Source organism: Protopterus annectens, chromosome 7.part0 (genome assembly GCF_019279795.1).
Source record: "Protopterus annectens isolate FY-2018-M chromosome 7.part0, PAN1.0, whole genome shotgun sequence".
NCBI lineage: Eukaryota > Metazoa > Chordata > Ceratodontiformes > Protopteridae > Protopterus > Protopterus annectens.
Genome location: NC_056739.1, coordinates 134350941 through 134371587, shown reverse-complemented (window position 1 = coordinate 134371587; position 20647 = coordinate 134350941). Strand labels below are relative to the sequence as shown.

At 45.4% G+C, this 20647-nt stretch overlaps 1 protein-coding gene across 5 annotated transcripts in view; it reads right to left on the bottom strand.

The window, feature by feature from the left end:
• Positions 1-20647, bottom strand: part of SCUBE3 (signal peptide, CUB domain and EGF like domain containing 3) — a 3541316-nt gene that overhangs the window by 950859 nt on the left and 2569810 nt on the right. The window lies entirely within an intron of this gene.

The following is a 20647-nucleotide window of genomic DNA, read 5'->3' as shown; positions in this document are numbered from 1 at the left end:
CCAATGGTTCTAAATGCAATACAAACAACAAAGGGAAAAGAGGAAACCCCTGCCTGGTTTCTCTACTCAAACAGAAATGATCAGAGAGGACCCCACCCACTTGAATTTTCACCTCTGATCCCTCACATATCCTCTTAATCAACTTTATAATTTCATCATTCCATTGCCCTGCTCATAAAATCCCAACTTCGGCTGTTGAATGCTTTCTCTGCATCAAGACCCACCAACAACAGTGATATTTTCTTATATTCTGCTTCTCTCTGGATCATCATTGCTCTGTCAGTGCCGTAAAATGTTTGCCTCCCCTCCATGAAAACTGCACTGTTCCACATCTATCAATTTTGGCATCACCTTTACCATTATTTTAGCCATTATAGGCAAACACTTTATAATCATGGTTTAGATCTGATGGGTCTTTACTCTCTTGAGGTATTACAGCCACCACTGCTTTTTTGCAGGATGTTGGTGCTTCTCCTCCTCTTAAAATACTGTTAAATAAAACTTTCCAGATCTTTATCAGTTTTTCCCTCCTAGCTTCCAAAATTCCACAGTAATACCATCTATTCCTGGGGACTTTCCTGTAGATTGGTTATATTTCTCTGTAATGCTTGTGGAGCTTCTCTACCTTGGCCTCCACTGAAAATGGGTCTCTGACCCTGTGGACTTTCTCCGTTAATAAATGTTAATAAATAAATAAATAAATTTGTATCTCATCTCCTCCTATCCTGTTAATAACGGAGTATTATCTGCCTCTACCCTTGGCATATTTAATTCTTCCATAAACATTCCCATTTGTATCTTTTCTTGATTTCCATATTTCACTGCTTTATATAGATTTTCATACAATTTTCAAAATATTTCTAGTACTACAGATCTCTTATCTTCCTTGTTGGCTACCTAAGCTTGGGAACAACCCTTTCTACTTTCTGTTGCCCAAGGTGTTGTGTTAAAAGTTCCTGTGGTCTACAGTTATCATCAAAACAGTTGCTTAACAGCAGTCTTCCTAAACTCATACATTTTAGCAAGGTAATCCATTATTATCTGTCTAGCATTCTGCAATTGCTCCTCTTCTTGTTCTGTGAGATTCCCCTTATTCTGCAATACATTAAACTTTGTCAGTCCCTCCAAATAATTCTTGTTACTTCTTAATCATCTCTCTATTTCTTTTATTTGCACCCTCTTTTTAAATTTCACTTTAATTTTATCCCACTCCCTAGGTATATTTTCAGAAGATAAAAACAAACACAAAACTGAAGCCCAGTGTCATACTTCACACATTTAATTAAAAGATTAAAACCAAGGACTGAGCGCTTTCATCTTATATACTAATATGAAGTGTTATTAGTGACGAAGTACAATGGTGGGCTCCAGTCTTGTGTTCTTTTGTTGTCTAGTTTGTGCTTTGCAATTTATTTTCGTTATATTTTCAGAAGAAATTTCTATTTTCTCTAATAACTCATGAATAATTTCCACTATACATTCATTAAATTCTTCTCTTTTCAACATACATTTCATTACCCTGCATTTTTATTTTAGTTATTATTGGTGCGTGATCTGAAATAGTTATTGGATACATATCAAAACTTTCAATTAGATACATGTGCATGTGAAATACAAGTTCTTTCTAGCCTAGCCCAGATTATGTATCCTGGGGAATAATATGTAAATTTACTCCAAACTCCTACTACTCACTTCACATATTCCATGCCAAATATAACGTCTTTAAAAATCTACCCTCTTATTATACTTTCCCTTCTGGGCCCCCCAGATACATCTTCACTGCTGCAAATCAAATTCCAATCCCCACCTGTAACATTCCCCTGCTGAAAGTGGATTATTTCTCCCAGGATTTTCTTAAGCTCCATTATAGCAGTTTTCATCTCACCATAGCTCTTCACTACACCTACTAAACTGGCTAGAAATTATCTCACATACATTCAATTAACCACTGCACACAAATTTATCTTTAGGCCATCAAACTGCCCTGCTCTTTCTTCTCTACTCACTCTATATCAACCAAACAGATCTCTCTGATCCATCAATCAACTACTCCTGAACGTAGAAAAAAAGAAGATAAGTACTCACCATAACATTCCATGTTTGTTGTCCATCTCGCCTTCATTCAATGCTGGTTGGGTTTGGAACTGATAATCGGTTCCGGCTCAGCCTTATACAAAAGCTCGAGAGCTTCCACCGGCTCTTGGCTATATCCTATCCCATGATGCTCAGGGAATATTACCCAGATCTTGTTTGCAGATACCATAGTTATTATATGTAAGCATGTAACCATATCCCAAAAAAGAGACTAAGAACAGATTCAGAGACATAGTATCCAATTTTCCTAAGAACCACTTGATCTTCCAGTAGCGAAGGTGGTGGAAGGAGGGTGGTTTGCAAGAATGAAGGCAAGATGGACAACAAATATGGAATGTTATGGTGAGTACATAACTTCTTAATGTTACGTTGTCCTAGCTCACCTTCATTCATTGCTGGTTGGGACAGTGTCCCTAGCACCTTCTTTCTTGGGTGTCTCAAGAGAGAAAACTCTTCAGAACAGTAGACCCAAAAGAGGCCCTGTTCCTAGAGGCCAAATCGACTTTGTAATCAGTGATAAAGTTATGAGGCTTTACCCATGTTGCTGCTGCACAAACGGAATCCATAGGTAACCTTGCCTGAAAGGCATACGAGGAAGATATAGCCCTTGTGGAATGGCCTTTCACTTTTCCTGGAAATTCTCTGTTCTGAGCTCTATAAGTATACGTTATACAGTCTGTAAGTCATTTAGAAAGTGTGACTTTTGATATTGGGGCTCCTTTCTTTTCATCTGAAAAGGATACAAATAACTGGTCCGATTTTCTGAAAACTTTTGTTCTATGCAGGTAGAAACATAACTATCTATGTACGTCTAACTGGTTTAATTTATACTCTGCCTTGTTGCCATAGTTTGCGGAAAAAGATGGGTAAGTCAATGGATTGATTTAAATTATCTTCTGAACACACTTTTGGTAGGAATGAGGGGTTGGTTCATAAGGAAACTCTATCTTTGTGAAAAGTCATGCAAGTGGGACATATTGACAAAGCTTGAAGTTCAGACACTTATCTAGCAGACGTAATGGCCACTAATACGGCTGTTTCCATGACAAAAACTTTATGTCACAAGATAATGTGGGTTCAAAGGGAGGAAGAATCAACATAGAACAAAATTTAGGTCCCATGGTGCTGGAGGTTCCTTTACTGGAGGTCTCAGTAAGAAAGTACCCTTCAAGAATGCCTTACAAAATCTGTGGGACATGATTTTTTTAGTCCCATTTCCCCAAAATGATAGTTCGATATAGCAGCTAATTGAACTCGAATAGTAGCTGCCTCTGTGCCTTCATTAAAAAGCTTAGCCAGAAAGTTTAACACAGCTGTTATGGGGGCAGTAAAAGGATCAAGATGGTTGTTGCAAGCCCAACAGGAAAATCTTTTCCATTTGCTAGAATATAATTTTCTGGTTGACGCCTTATGAGATGAAATCAATATATGTTTCACTGCAGAGGAAATATCAGGAAGCCTGGCTATTTGTGGAACTGGAGCAGCCAAACTGTCAATTTGAGGGTTTGAACTGATGGATGGAGTGACCCTGACGGATGGGTCAGGAGATCTGGAAATGGGTCCAGAATCCACAGCTCCTCCTGGAGATGGGGCCATAGAAAGGGGTACCAAATCTGAAGAGGCCAGTATGATGCAATGAGTATTACTCTACTTCTCAATGTGCTAGCTTTCTGAAGGACTTTCGGTATCAAGGCGAAAAGGAGGAAAGGCATAGAGGAGACCCAAGGGCCAATCATGTACAAGTGCATCCCTTGGTGACTCCCCCGGTGGGGGGATCAGGGCAAAGTATCTGCTACATTTTGTATTCATGAACGTGGCAAAGTCATCACAGCAAGGCTGGCCCCACTTGCAAAAATATTTTCCGCAACTTTCTATTTTAGGGACTACTCGTTGGGGCATCAGAATAGCTCTGCTGAGTTTGTCCGCTATCATGTTGGACTTCCCTGGGATGTGCATTGCTGTCAGAAGGCATTGGGAAGAGACTGCCCATTGCCATACTCTCTGGGGTCTCTTGCCATAGGGAGTAGGATTTGGTTCCTCCTTGTTTATGTACCACACTACTGACATGTTGTCTGTCTGAGCTGCAATTGCTCCTAGTGGAAGGGAGTCCTGGAATGCCTGCAACACGACAAGCACTGGTCACATCTCTAGGACATTGATATGCAAATGGTTCTCAAGATCCTTCCAAACACCTTGGACAGTCTTCCCCAGATAATGCCCCTCCCCCCATCTGGGAAGCATCCGTTGTCACTGTGGCTACTGGTTGCGGAAAAACAAATGGTCGGCCTAAGGTCACTTGAGTGGTGCAAAGCCACCAATGCAGATCTTTCTTGCAAGACTCTGTTATAATCACTTTGTGAGATATGGGTAGTTCCCACATGGACCATTCGGAGAAAAGTAACCACTGAAGAATCCTCATGTGCAGACGAGCTAAAGGTACCAAAGTTATTGCTGCTGCCATGGTACCCAGAACTTTCAAAACAAGCTTCACCTGTACTTTCTTCTTGGACAAGAGGATCTTGATTAGATGATGCAAGGTTTGAATCCTCTCGGGGGGAAGTTTGGCCAACATTTGTCTTGTATCTAAGTCTGCCCCTATAAATACAATATGATGTGATGGCATCAAGGCAGATTTTTCGAGGTTAATTGTGATGTCCAGCTGAGAACAAAGGTGAATGGTAGTGTCCCTTACTCTTGTTAGTAGATACTTGGTGGTGGCAGCTAGAAGCCAATCGTCTAAGGATGAAAACACCCAGAATCCTAGATGCCTCAAGTGAGCAGTAACTACTGCCATGCATTTGGTGAACACTCTGGGGGCTGTGCTGAGACCAAAGGGAAGAGTTCGAAATTGGTGGTGATTGGCTCTCAACCGAAAGCGTAAATGTCTCCTGGATCGCCTGTCCATTTTTATGTGGTAATATGCATCCTGGAGATCTATAGAACACATCCAATCATCTTTCCCCAGAAAGGGGAGTATCGACTGCAGTGTTTCCATCTGATACTTTGACTTCTTGATGGACTTGTTTAATCTGCTGAGATCCAGAATGGGTCTCCAGTCCCCTGTCTTTTTTGGAACTAAAAAGAACCTTGAATAAGTTCCAGATCCAATTTGGTCTGCGGGGACATTCTGGATGACTCTTTTTTCCAGCAACTTTTGTACCTCTAAAGTTGCGTGTTCCCTTTGACTGAGTGGTACATTTGGGACTCATTTTTTTTCTAATGGGAGAGAGGAAAAGGGTATGTGAACCTCTGGATATCATTGTTTGTACCCATTTGTCTTTTATTTCTAGCCAGGTGTTTGGGTACAATGACAATCGACCCCCAACTGCCTCCAGAGATGGACAGACTGGCCTCCTTACAGGAGGACTGAAAGGGTTTACCAAGGAAGGAATCCCTGTCACCCTGATTCTTGGACCCCCTCTGCCGCATGGCTGGCATCTTCCACTGTTACTTCCCCCTCTACCCCTGGGAGAAGAATCACCACGTGCATCCGGGAAAGCTCTTTAGGACTTATGAAACCACATCCCCCCTCCCCCTTCTGACCTTTAGGATAAGGTCTGGTAGCCAGGGTGAAACGGACTCCAATGGCAGATAGAGTTTTTCTCTCCTGTTCGCACCTGGTTAGGCTCTCTAACTTTTGACCCGAACAAAGAATAACCATAAAAAGTGGCATTAGTAAAGGAAAACTTTAAGGTTTCTGCAAAATCGCATAAGCGCATCCAGGAATGTCTCCTTAAGGAAATTCCTGTACCCGCTGCCCTACTCACTCCATCGGCCGCGTAAGAAATAAGTCACATGGAGGAGTTAACCATGGAGTTTAGGGTGGAGAGCTGGGAGGAGACCTTTTCCAAAACCCCTGCTGCTACAGAACCATGGAGGGTATCTCCTAGCTTTTTTAGGAGATCCCTTTGAAGCCTAGAGAAATGGGTCCGGTAGTTCAGTGACGAAAGGGCAATGGGCGCTGAAGAAAACATATGCTTTCCATATATGTCCATCATTCGAGACTCTCTATTTGGTGGATGGACAGATGAGGATATCTTTGACAACTCCTTCTTGGTGGCTGCTGCCACCACCACAGCATCTACAGGAACACCCTTACTAACTTGTTATCTGAAGGCACGGTGATGAATTTATTTGGCCTCCTAGGAACAGGGTAGACTGAGTCCGGAGAGCCCCATGCCTTCCAACTGACCATGTTCATGAGTTTGTCGAAAGGCAGTGGAAGGGTGAGACTCAAACGCCTCCAGATACACAGACTCATCCTCAGAAGGGTTGATGGGCTTCCATCCACCTCTCTGTTTAAGGATTTCTAGGACATCTGCAAAGGAGACATCCTCAGAGGGTGACCGCGGGGCCCCTTCTGAATCGAGATCCGTGTCTGAAGTGATGGACTCAGGGGAGTCTAGATGCTTCCTCTTGCTTAACCTCTTCTGAGGGACCTCCTCAGAGGGGCACTCTGGTGAGGTTTTGGAAGAGACCGCTTCACCCATTGGGGCATCGGGTCTCCATGCCTGGGAGGGAGCGATGGCACCGAGGCGGACACTGGCACTTTGGGGGGAAGAGTACTTTGACCTGAGAGTGGAGCAGCACTCTCCTGATCACCTCGAAAGCTCCTTGACCCTGCTCCGAGGAGGTTCCCAGCTCAGAGTAACTAGAAAACCCACCCTGAACCAAGTCGGTGGGCTCCAAGGCTGATGTAGGCACCAAGCTCATCTGCACTGAAGCCCTAAAAAGTAGACTTGGGTCAGACAACTGTCCAGCCAGACTCTCCTCCTCGGACCCGATGGAAGAGCTTTGGCTCCTAGACCCCTCGACTTCCAATGGAACTGAGGAGGTCAGAGCAGTGGCAAGGCCCAAAGATCCTGGGGCAGGTCTCGGTATCGATGGTTCCACTACAATTGGATCCAAGTACTCCGGCTCCAAACCCACAGAATGGGTCAGAGGAGGAATCGACGAAGGGAAAGTGATGCTGATTGGCCCCGAACCCCTCTAGGTCAGGGTTGACAGAATCTTGGCCAGAGCTAGCACCCATAAAAGCCTCTTGACCACCAACTCCACGTCATCGTCCGAAAGTCTCCTTGAGGATCAAGAGGATGGAGTCAGGGATCTCACTGATTAAAGTGAAGAAGAACGCAGCACTGGGGAGACCGGTTGCAGAACTGGGGACCAGTTCCGAAACTGGAACTGTGTCAGCTCCGAGATCACAATAGGAGCCAAAGAGAGAGATTTCTTGGGCCTGAAAGCTTTCGGGTCCTCAGATGACTCCTTGGCATGCTTTTTTGTAGGCTCCAATAGTGGAGCAGTAGAGGATGAGTTTTTTGTGGATTTCTCAGATCTGGAAGATGGGGACTGTTGAGTGGTTTTTGAGGAACTCTAATTCCCCTTTAGAGCCTCTCGGACCCAAGAAAGGTGTCTTCAACAAGCCCCTAACTATTAATTTGTCCCTTCTTTCCATTAAGACTCTTGAACTAAAGTCATGGCAAAAGGAACATGACTCTTGAAGGTGGACAGCATCCAAACAATACACGCAGCTGTTGTCGTCCATCTGTCAGAGACATTTTCTGGTTGCACTTGTCACATTTCTTAAAACCCGAAGGTTTTGCTTCTCTGGTATCCTTAAACATTCTCGACAGCAGTTAACAACCAAGCCAGAACACTAGCTTGGAATACACAAGAAAAGAAAAATAAAATTTTTTTGTATATATAAATATATAAAGTTAACACACACACACACACACACACACACACACACACACACACACACACACACACACACACACACACACAGCCAAAAAACTCTAAATTATTCAGTACAATAACAGGAGGAGAAGTTAAACAACTAACTCCACAGAAACTAACACAGAAAAAAGGGAAAGGAAGGGAGGGGGAAGCCCTAGAAATCAAACGGGCCGAAGGGAGCCCTGTAACTCAAACAGACTACCCAACGAGAAAGGAAATAATAATAGTAACAATGACCCAAAACTCTCTAAATTGAGTTTGGGACTGGGATAAGGAGAAAAACATCACAATAACAACAATGAACACTCTCAAAATGCTACCACACTACTCTAAAGTTAGAAAAACTACAATATATTATGAAATGTTTATAGAATCACTTGAGATAAACAGAAACGTTTCCGCTTAGCCTAAAGCCTGCATGGAAGCACCCAACCTTGTTTAGCAGCAAACGAGATCTGGGTAATCTTCCTTGAGCATTATGGGATAGGGTATAGCCATGAGCCGGTGGAAGCTCTCGAGCTTTTGTACAAGGCTGACTCTGAACTGATTCTTGGTTCCAAACCCAATCAGCAATGAATGAAGGTGAGATAGGACAATATAACATCAATTCTTTCAGCTGGTCAGATGCTGTATGTTGTTACCATTGCCAAACTCTGGAACACCCTCCTCCATCTATTAGGTCTACCAGCAGCACATCTCTCTAAGTCATCCCTGAAACAACACCTTTCCTCTCAATGGCTGTGCGCATGTACAGACTCCACATCTCCCATAACCTAACACTACGCTTTACTTCTACTCCTTCATTTCCTTCATTCTTACTCAACAGAACTTTATATATTATAAAGACCACAGCAGCAATCCAGTAACTCCAAAGAAGGAATTTATTTACAAAACAGCAGTTGTAAAAATCTCTACGGCCTCGGCCGTACTCTGTTAAAGGCTTTTGGCCGAGGCGCTAGAGATTTTTACAACTGCTGTTTTGTAAATAAATTCCTTCTTTGGAGTTACTGGATTGCTGCTGTGGTCTTTATAATACTATTCGTTACATTTGGTTGCTGTGGTTTATCTAGAACTTTATATATGCCTCAACCACTTTATGATACATGCTTTCTGCTTTACTAAAGCTGTAGACTTTCGCCTGATTAACTATTTTAATTGTGTAGTTGGAACCTCACTTATCCTAACCCCTTATTATTTCACAACTCAAATACTCTTCTGTATTCTATAGGTGCTTTATCTTTAATTGTTTAACTTGCTCAGACACCATAAATTGTACATGTGTAAAAGTTACTTACATTTATTCCTCTCACTGGTATTTAATTCTTTTGTAATAACATAATCTGATATTTTTATAATGTTTATACCTACTTCCTAGACAGTGATACTATCACCTTGCTCAGTTAAACATCCTTTACTTTTAGTATAGCATATCTTTACCTTATGGTTTCCTTGCAATTGAATTCCTATAAATGTTGAAACCTATTGTGTGACATACATATTTTAGCAAAGTATGTTTAACCTTACTGTTCTTTGTAACTGAATTTCTGTATATGTATTGAATCTATTGTTTGTAGTATATCATATATTCTCTGTATGCTGTTCTATTACGTATTCTGTACAATGGTAATTATATGTACTATATAGCTGTATGTACTGTCTAAATGTGGAGCTTTTCTCCTTGGGCCTCCACTGAAAATGGGCCCTTATGGCCCAGTGGCCACCCCTGTAAACAAATGCAAATAAATAAATAACTTTTAGGTGGAATATAAACACATGCCAGTGTAATCCTTCTCCCTTGCTAGCAGCCCCTTAGAACAACAAATCTAATCTACCATTATCTTTTTTATCCACTTTTATCACTATTGGAGCTCCTCATGCAATTAATATCAAGTACTTCCCCTTTCCTTTGCTCCAGATATTCCTCTAAATAACCATCCTGAAAACTTTTCTTTATCAGATTCACATGCTCAGTTCTTTCCAAATGTGTCTCCTATAGCATAGCTACTTTCAATCTACATTTTTTAATATAGTTCACTACTCTTCCTTTTTTGTGTACATATGTGATACCATTTACATTTAAATATAACATAGAAAGTGTTGTCATTATGTTAAGAAATTATTACCAAAGGCCGAGTGGTACAGTGGTTAAGATGTATGCCTTTCAACCACAAGGTGCAAAGTTTGATTCTCACCTGTGGAAATAATTTACACAAGCAGAGTGGCGCAGCGGAAGCGTGCTGGGCCCATAACCCAGAGGTCAATGGATCGAAACCATCCTCTGCTATGGAAAGGGTAGGAAGTTTTTTACTCTTAGTATAATCAGACTACTCACTGTATTATAAGCCTAGCACTTGTTCTCAATACTTCTCTACTAAGTAAGCATTCTCGTACTAAGTAAAGCACTACATCTACTTACCACCCCTGTGAATACCCACTTCCCTTAAAGGTATACCACTCCCTTATACTGTTCTAGCATGTCGAGTGGTAGATTACTGGCGTCGTCTCCAGTTCAGCTGGTCAATCTGGGCATCTTGAGACAATGCTACAATTGTCTCATGTACACAGACAACCCTCTCCTCCTCCCAACAAACACAAATACATGTGAGAGATGCAACTATATAGCCAAACTGGAGGCTGAACTCTCTCAACTCAGGGCTGGCATGACCAGACAGGAGGAGATGGCAACCACACACACAACAATCCCAGTCCCACATAGACCTACCACAACTGCAAACCAAACACATAAAAACACAAAGACATACTCGGAGGCTCTAATAAAAAACTTACCAAAACAACAGAGGCTCCCAAAGCAGACATCCAAAAATCCACCAACTCAAAACAAAACACATGCAACACATACTTCAATAAATCAGTGTGTTGACCAATCACAGCCCTTAAGGCCAAACACCTTGCCTGATACACTAGTAATAGGTGACTCCATAGTCAGACCCACTGATGTCCCACTGACCAGGCTGAACAAGGGAAGGTGACTGTGAGCTGTCTATCAAGAGCTAGGATCAGCCACATAACACACGCACTCAGGTCACTCCAAAGCAAGTACAAATATGACTCCGTCAACGCACTCAGGTCACTCCAAAGCAAGTACAAATATGACTCCGTCATTGTCCATGCTGGTGTGAATGACCTGAGACGTACCTCCCTGGACTACATGAAAAGAGACATAGAGGAGCTCTCCGATTATGTAGCCCAGGCTGGTATGACCCTGACCCTGAGCAGCATCTTGCCCTCACCAAGAATGATACCACAATACAAAGACAAGATGATCAGCTTTAACAATTGGCTCAAGTACTGGTGTCATTCTAAGGGGATCCAATGTCTGTCTGCCTGGGATAATATGTTGGACAAGCCACGCTGCTTCGCAAGGGATGGCTTACACCTGTCACCACTGGGCTTCCAGATATTGACTAAGGCTCTTGCCACCCCCATAGTGCCTTTTTTAGGCAAGGCTCAAAAGACAAACCCACCTCCTTAGAAAACAAAAATGGAAAAAAACTAAGGGTAATGCTGCTCAACGCCAGAAGTCTAAATCTCAAGATGCAGGCACTTGATGCACTCCTCAGCATGGAGAACATCGACGTCTGTGCAGTAACTGAAACCTGGTTCAAGGCTCCTGAGAGCACCCCAGCGCTTCCAGGTTATACCTCGTATCATGCTTTTCGGCCCCAAAACCCGGGCCGAACCACAAAGGGAGGGGGAGTGTCCATATTCATAAAGGACACCCACACCTCCAGGTTGGTAGCAACACATGAAGCATCAGAGACCATACAGGTGCAACTAACCATAGGCAAAACTGCTATACAACTGGTAGCATGTTACAGACCAGCCTCCCAATTTCAAGAACCCCACTCAGCCTTCCTGAAGACATTGGAGGATATAAGGATATAAATGTATCACAAAATACCATCATACTGGGAGACTTCAACTACCCAAACATAGATTGGGTACATTATTCTAGCCCTAATACCCTAGCCCAAAGGTTCCTGGAATTCATAAATTCAAATGCACTGGAACAACTAGTCACCTCTCCCACTAGGGGAGATAATATACTAGACCTGATCACAAACATGGGGACAAAATGCTCCACACTCTAAGTATACCCCTCACTAGTGAGATCTGACCACAAACTAATCACCCTGGATATACATAACCCACCTCCACCCCCAGCACAAAAGACCACAGTGAAAACTTCTCAAAAGCAGACTTCACCTCTTCTTACGACTGAGATGGTATCCTTTAAGCCCACTGTGCCAGTGGATACCACATCCCACAATGTCGAATCCTTCACAAATGCTTTCTATGGACATCTCCAAGAATGCATGGATCATGCAATCCCAAACAAATCCAAGTCCCTCTCCACCAAATGTAAGCATCCTGTCTGGTGGACCTCAGCCATAAACAAATTGTATAATAAAAGAAGGAAGCTACTGCACGTCAGAGCGAAATCCCATGAAGGGAAGACATCTCTGATCAACATTAGCAGAAAACTACGTTCTCTCATAAAAACATCCAAGGCAAACTTTGAGAGAAAAATCGCTAAGGACACTAAAGATAACCACAAAGCCTTCTTCAGCTATGTTAGAAACCTGGGAAACCTTCAGATATGCTCAGAGTTGGTTCACAACAACAAAAAATACACTGAACCCACAGATATTGCTAACATTCTGGCTGACAGGTTCAGTGCAAATTTCTCGCCTCCTTCACCCCCAAAAGAAGAAATACTTATCCCAGCTGAATGTAATCTCCCTGTCATCTCAGATGTCCAAGTGAGAACCGCCCTAAACAAAGCAAAAAACACAGCATCAATGGGACCTGACGGTATCCCGGGGTGCGTGTTACATGAACTCCAAGAGGAGCTAAACCCACACATAAAAATGCTATTTAACCTTAGCCTTACTTCGGGATATGTACCTGAACACTGGCGTACAGCAACATTGGTCCCACTCCACAAGGAGGTTGCCTCTACAGACCCTGGAAACTACCGCCCCATAAGCTTGACTAGCCTGGTCTGCAAAGCTATGGAAAGAATCATTATGGAACTCATAAACGGAGACATAGGGGACCTACAGACGCTTGACCCCACCCAGTTCGGCTTTGTAAAGGGCAGATCTTTTAGTTATGTACTTACCATAACTTTAGATGTATGGGATCCATCTTGCCTACATTCTGTACTGATGGGTTCGGAGCCGATCCTCGGCTCTGACTCGGCACGCTATACTATAGAACAAAGTCTCTTATTGGCTGAGCTATCCCACATCCCAGGATGCACCATCACTGCTTTCCCAGATCTTGTTTGTCCGCACACATGCACACACACATAGACTGTTGATATAATATTGCCAGGTGTTTCAAGAGAGGAAACAGTTGAACTCGGACCGTCCGGTCACTTCTGATCTCCAAGGCAGGGGGAAGGAGGGTGGGTTATTAGGAATGTAGGCGAGATGGATCCCATACATCTAAAGTTATGGTAAGTACATAACTAAAAGATGTAATGTGATCCTATCTCGCCTACATTCTGTACTGATGGGACAGCGTCCCTAGCACCTGATTCCTGGGTGGCTCACTGGAAAACACTCCTGAGAACTGTGGAACCGAAGGAAGCTCGCCCCCGAGATGCCACGTCCAATTTGTAATGAGAAATAAAGGTGTGAGGAGAAGACCATGTAGCCAGCACAAATGTCACTAATAGCAAGCTTGGAATGAAAGGCTGCTGAAGTAGCCATAGCCCTGGTAGAATGAGCTTTCACTGTAGCTATAAGCTCTTTGTTAGAAATGAAGTAAGTATGACTGATACAGTCTCTGATCCACTTGGCAATAGTGACTTTCGTGACGGCTTTGCCCAATTTATTGTCCGAAAAGGACACAAACAACTGATCTGTTTTTCGTGCTTGGTGCGTCCTATCCATATAGAAGCGTAATTGTCTGTGGACATCCAAGGTGTGAAAGATATACTCCGCTCTGTTTGAATACTTCGGGAAGAAAACTGGAAGTTCCAGTGACTGTTGCAGACAAAAATTAGAACAAACCTTAGGAACAAAGGATGGGTTCGGTCTGAGAGATACTCTATCCTTGTGAAAAAACAGGTAAGGTGGTTTGACACACAGGGCTTGAAGTTCTGAAACTCGCCTGGCTGATGTAATTGCAACTAATAAAGCAGTCTTCCAAGACAGAAATTTTAAGTCACAAGTTGCTGCCAGTTCAAAGGGGGAAGAGGTTAAAGCACCTAACACCACATTAAGGTCCCACGGTGGAGCGGGATGAGATATCGGGGGACGTAGCAGCCCAGCACCTTTCATGGAGGCTTTACACAACTTGTTGCTCATCAAAGGTGGTTCTATGCACTCATGAAAATTGGAAATAGCTGCCAATTGAACTTTGATGGTAGAGACCGAACAACCTTGGTTGAACAGAGAAGCTAAAAACTTCAGAACCTCTGACACCGGGGCTGTCATGGGGTCTAAGCCCCGGAGTTGGGCCCAAATAGCAAATCTCTTCCATTTGCTGCTATACATTTTCTTAGTAGAAGTCTTGTGGGCCGAGGACAAGATATGTATGACTTCCGGGTCCAAAGCATGGTTCCTGACTATGGTCGGAAGAGGAGGAGCCAAGCTGCTAACTTCAACGAGTGGAGGGACTGATGTAGCTGTCCCGACTGATGGGTCAAAAGATCCGGAACTTGGTCCAGGAACCATGGACCGTCCAAATGCATATTTGCGAAGAAAGGGAAACCAGACTTGACGAGGCCAGTATGGGGCAACTAGAATCATTTTGCTCTCCAAGCGAATCGCCTTCTGGATCACCTTGGGAAGAAGGGGAACCGGTGGAAAGGCGTATAGCAGACCGGTGGGCCAAGCTTGGACTAGGGTGTCCTTGGGAATCTCCCCCGAAACTGGGGTGAGAGAGAAGAACTGTTGGCATTTCGTGTTGAGGGGAGTTGCGAAAAGGTCGCAACAAGGAGTCCCCCATCTCCTGAAAATCTGAGTTACCACTCTGTCGTTCAGAGACCACTCGTGAGGGGAGAGAATAGCTCTGCTCAGTTTGTCGGCTATCACGTTGGATCTCCCTGGAATGTGTGTTGCTACCAGAAAACGTTTGGTTGCAATCGCCCCATCCCATACCTTCATGGCCTCTCTGCAAAGGGGGTAGGATCTGGTCCCTCCTTGCTTGTTCATGTACCAGACCACCGACATGTTGTCGGACTGAATGGCAATCGTGCCCTGGGGGAGGTAAATGTGTAGTGCTTGCAACGATAGCAGCACCGCCCTCATTTCCAGTATGTTGATGTGGAGGAGACTCTCGTCGGAGTGCCACTTGCCTTAGACTGACCTGCCCAGGTAATGTCTCCCCCACCCCGTCTGGGAGGCGTCCGTAGTCAATGTGGCCACTGGGGGTGGTGGAACGAAGGGTCGCCCCTGATCCAGGTTGGAGGAAAGAAGCCACCAACGAAGGTCCTGTTTGCAAGTCTCTGTGATCAGAATGTGGTGACTGAGTGGGAGATCCTGATAAGACCACTGGACTGACGGGAGCCACTGGAGAATCCTCATATGTAACCTTGCTAAGGGGACTAGGAGAACGGTGGCCGACATGGAACCTAGCAGTTGTAGGACCATTCTCGCTGGGGCTCGATGTCTGAGGAGCAAAGCTCGAACTTGAGACTGTAGTGTTTCTATCCTCTCTGCAGGAAGATAGACTTGCATTTGCTTTGAGTCTATCTCTGCTCCGATAAACCGAATGCGCTGAGATGGCAGCAACACAGACTTTGTCCAATTGAAGGTGATTCCTAGGGAGTTGCCTAGAGATATAGTGGCTGCTAGATTTTGCAAGAGTAGATGCCTGGAGGTGGCAGTTAGGAGCCAGTCTAGGTATGGAAACACTTGGAATCCTAGACTTCTCAGGTGAGCAGTCACCACCGCCAAACATTTGGTGAACACCCTGGGGGCTGTGGTGAGACCAAAGGGCAGTGCACGGAACTGAAAATGACTGTCTCCCAGGCTGAAGCGCAAGTGTCTCCTGGACGCCTGATCTATCAGGATGTGATAATAGGCGTCCTTGAGATCTATGGAGCACATCCAAACACCTTTCTCCAGCAGCGGGAGAATGGATTGCAAGGTGACCATCCGGAACTTGGACTTTTTCACTGATCGATTTAGCTTGCTGAGATCCAAAATGGGCCTCAAGTCCCCGGTCTTTTTTGGCACCAAAAAGAATCTTGAGTAAGTCCCTAATCCGGTCTGGCCTGCGGGAACAGGTTGGATGACTCCTTTTTGAAGCAGCTTTGATATTTCGATGGCTGCAAGATCCCGTTGACTGGGTGGCGGGTCCGGGATTCTTTGGGATGGAGGGGGGGTTGAGAAAAAGGGATGGTGTAACCTCCGGCAATGATTCGGAGCACCCATCGGTCCTGAGTGATACTCTCCCAGGCCTTTAGGTGCTTCGAAAAACGACCTCTGACTGGCTCCGGAGCTGCACAGTTGGGCACTCCTTCAGGGATGCTGGAAGGTTGAGGAGCCACGAAAGGACTCGCAGTCTCCAGTGTTGCGGGGGCCTCCGCCGCCTCTGGGACGGTGTCTTCCTGAAAAATTTCCCCCTCCTCTGCCTCTAGAAGGGGGATCACTCTGCTGCGAAGAGTAAGGCTTTTGAGATTTACGGAACCACATCTCCCCCCCCCCTCTTCTAGCCTTGGGATAAGGCCTGAAGGGGGTGGAAAACTTTGCCCCTACGGCAGTTAGTCTTACCCTCTTGTTCGCAGCGAGTCAAGGTGTCCTTTACCTTGGGTCCAAATAGAGAGGATCCATCAAAGGGAGCGTCGGCAAAGGAAGACTTAAAGGCCTCCGCAAAATGACACAGGCGGAGCCAGGCTTGTCTCCGTAGAGCAACGCCTGTTCCCGCCGCTCTGCTCGCCCCCTCGGCTGCATATGAAATGAGCCTCATGGACGAGTTCGATAACGATGATAGGGTAGCCAGCTGAGAGTTAACCGTCTGGGCCAACTGCTCAGGTAAGTTACCAGAGAGGGTATCTGAAAGTTCCTTGACCAGATCCCTCTGAAGTCTGGTGAAGTGCGTCAAATAATTCAGAGACCTTAAAGTAAAGGTTGCTGAAGTAAGGGTGCGCTTCCCGTACCGATCCATGCTCCTAGACTCTTTATTAGGAGGATGGACGGACGATGAAGCCTCTGCCACATCTTGTTGGGTAGCAGATGCCATCACCAGGGCATCTACAGCCACACCTTTGGAGAGAAAATCCTTTTCAGGGGGTGCTGAGAGAAATTTATTGGGGCGAGCTGGCACCGGTTCCACAGAATCCGGGTGTTCCCACACCCTTCAAGAGATCAAATCCAGGAGCTCATCGAAGGGTGGAGACACCCAGGAGGTGGAGGGCTGAGCCCTGAAGGCCTTGAGGAATACCGACTCCTCAGCGGAAGGGGGTTTGGACTGCCAGTCGCCTCGTTGCTTCAGGATCTCCAAAATGTCCGCAAAGGAGACATCATCCGAGGACGACTTGGGGGACCCCTCCGCATCATCGAGGTCAGTGTCCGAGGTGAGAGACTCGTCAGGGGAGTCGACGTGCTTCCTCTTGCACTGTCTCTTCCTCGGAGGTTCCTCCGAAGACGCTTCGGAGGGACCTTCAGGAAGGAGGAACCCCGATGGGGTGGCCTCAGGCCCCAGGGCTCCACTGTCTTGCGCCAGTGGGACTACAAAGGTACCAGTCTCCGTGACCAGGGAAGGTGACGGTGAGATGGTAGAGGTGGCCAGAGAGGATTTGGCCAGGGCACTCCTCATGGCCCTGAAAGCGGGACCCCCAGAGTCCTGGGAAGGTCCAACCCGAGGCCACAACAGTAGACGGCACTCCCGCAGCCGACGCGAGAGGAGGCTCGGAACCGAAAACATCGGTCCCGAAGCGTCACCCCCGGGGCCGACAGAGGAGGTCCGTGTACCGAACTCCGACCCAAAGGGCGGGATTGGAGTAAGGGTCGGAACCGACCCGAAAACCTCCACCGGCTCCACCAGCACCGACTCCAATGGCGCCGAGGCTGTTGGAGGAGGAACCAAGACAACAGGGTGGGCAACCGGCTCCGGAGCCGACTGGGCTGGAGCCGAAACCAACTTTTGAAAGACCGGAGACTGAAACAACCTTTGAAGCACCCTGTCTATGTCCGAATCTGACATTCTCGAAGACCGAGAAGAGATCGAACGAGCTCGAGTCGACTTCGCCGGTTCCGAAGGACTGGGGGACCAGCTCCGAATAGTCTTGATAAATATCGGTGCCGAGGGAGACTCCACGACCATTGCAATTTCCCTCGGAGCCGAAGTGGACTTCGGCGCCGAAGGGTAAGAGTCTGAGCGGGCAACTCTCATCGGCTCCGAAGACAGTGGAGCCGATGAAGGTGACCCGCCTCTCGAAGCTCTAGCCGTCGACTCTGAAGCCAGAGGAGTCGAGGCTGGAGGCATCGAGTCAGACCGTTCCGCCGTCGACTCCGAAGCCAGAGGAGTCGAGGCTGGAGGCATCGAGTCAGACCGTTCCGCCCTCGGCTCCGAAGTCCGTGGAGCCGACGGAGAAGCCTGCCGAGATTTCTTTGTAGCTGGTTCCGACGGGCTGGTCGGAGCCGACGATTTCTTCTTCTTTGAAGGTGAAGAGGAAGAAGATAAAGCCTCCTCAAAGGAAGGGGTGATAAGCCCTTTTAAAATCAATTTATTTTTCCTCTCTTGGAGGACACGGGAGGAAAAAGCGTGACAAACGCTGCATGACTCTTGAAGATGCTTAGGGCCTAAACAATAAATGCACAAAGAGTGGTCTTCCGTAATGGACATTTTGTAACTGCATTTAGAGCATTTTTTGAATCCTGATGGTCTGTGCTTTTTCGACATGTTGACACACAAATCACTACCACAGAAAAATTCTTTTAAATACAATAATAAAGAAATACATAAACTGAGGACAAGGCCCCTCTAATTTAAACGGGATCACTTGACCCAAAACTAGACAACTCTATCACAGAAAGACTCACACTAAGAAGCTTTAACAATGCGCGAGGGCAAGGCCCCTCTAACTTAAACGGGATCCTTTCCCTCAAACTAAGAGGATTTTACCACAAAACAAAAGTCAAATCTCAGTCACACAACAACGAATAGCTGTTAAAACAGCTTTTGGGTAGATAAGAGAAAATTTCTGACAGAAATTTTTAAGTAATAAGCACTTAGCTCAGCCAAGTCCGAGACCACGTCTTTGCTGCAGAAGCGGCAAATGAGATCTGGGGAAGCAGTGGTGGTGCATCCTGGGATGTGGGATAGCTCAGCCAATAAGAGACTTCATTCTATAGTATAGCGTGCCGAGTCGGAGCCGAGGATCGGCTCCGAACCCATCAGTACAGAATGTAGGCGAGATAGGATCACATTACATCCTGCCTTTTAAACCTGGTAGACTTTTTCGAAACAGTCACTAGAGCCATTGATGAGGGCAAAGCAGTCCATACAGCATACCTGGACTTGGCTAAGGCCTTCGACACAATACCCCACTCAGGCATCATAGATAAGCTAAACAGCTTAAAAGTAAACCCTTATGTCACTAGATGGGTTGCAAACTGGCTAAAGGACAGAACCCATAAAGTTAAAATCGCTGGAGCAATGTCAGACTCAAAGCCAGTCACAAGTGGTGTCCCACAGGGATCTGTCCTGGGACCCCTCTTGTTCGGCATTTATTTCTCAGATGTTAAAGCAAACATGGGAGGGCTGTGGCTAACAAAGTTCGCAGATGACTGCAAACTAGGCGCCATAGTCGATACACCAGCAGATACACACATCCTACAAAAAGGCCTCACTGAAACGGACAACTGGTGCCGTAGTCACGGCCTTAAACTAAATGCCAAAAAATGTATAGTCATCCCTTTTGAAAAAACAAAGTATCCACAAATTATCACATAGACAGCAACCCACTGAGTACAGAAAAAGTAATCAGAGACCTAGGGACCCAACTAGACAGCGACCTCTCATTTGACACCCACGTTGCCAAAGGGGTTAGAAAAACATTCTACCTTGCACACCTCATCATGAAGGGTTTCACATCCAGATCCAAGGATGTCATTGTAGCCCTATATTCCTCCCTCATCAGACCCATGATCGAGTACAATGCCCCATTTGGTATGTACCTCACCCGGCACTTGCAACAGCTGGAGAGACCACAAAAGTACCTCACCAAAAGGATCAAGGGTCTCCAACATATGTCTTATTCTGCCAGACTAAAGAAACTTCAGCTCTATTCAGTAGCATACCGCCTGCTCAGAGGTGATCTCTGCCTGACGTACAAGGCCATGTCCAATCAGGATCTGATGGACATGCTCCACCTCAAAAAATCCAAATCCATCAGGACCACGAGAGCTAAAGACTTAAACCTTGGCACAAGTATGAATAGGACATGCTGGAGGGATAGATTCATAACCCAGAGGCTTCCCATGCTTTGGAACAGGATCCCAGTTCGTATTAGGCAGAGCCCCTCACTGACTCTCTTCAAGAGAAATCTTGATGAGTGGATGGGATATCGTAAGTTTACCCCAGGGGTCACATCTGTGTCACTGCTAGACAGGGGCACAGTAAACTAATTCTATTATATAAGGGGACCTTCACTGTGTCACTATTAGACAGAGACACAGTATTCTAGATTTATTCTGTACATTTTTGTACCACTTCATGGGGTGGCAAAAGCCACATCACTATGGCTAGGCTTACAAATGCCCCAGGGCAGCTAGCCTAGTACTATACTATGAAACTATAATGTCTGCCTTTGATTTTTATACAGTTGTTT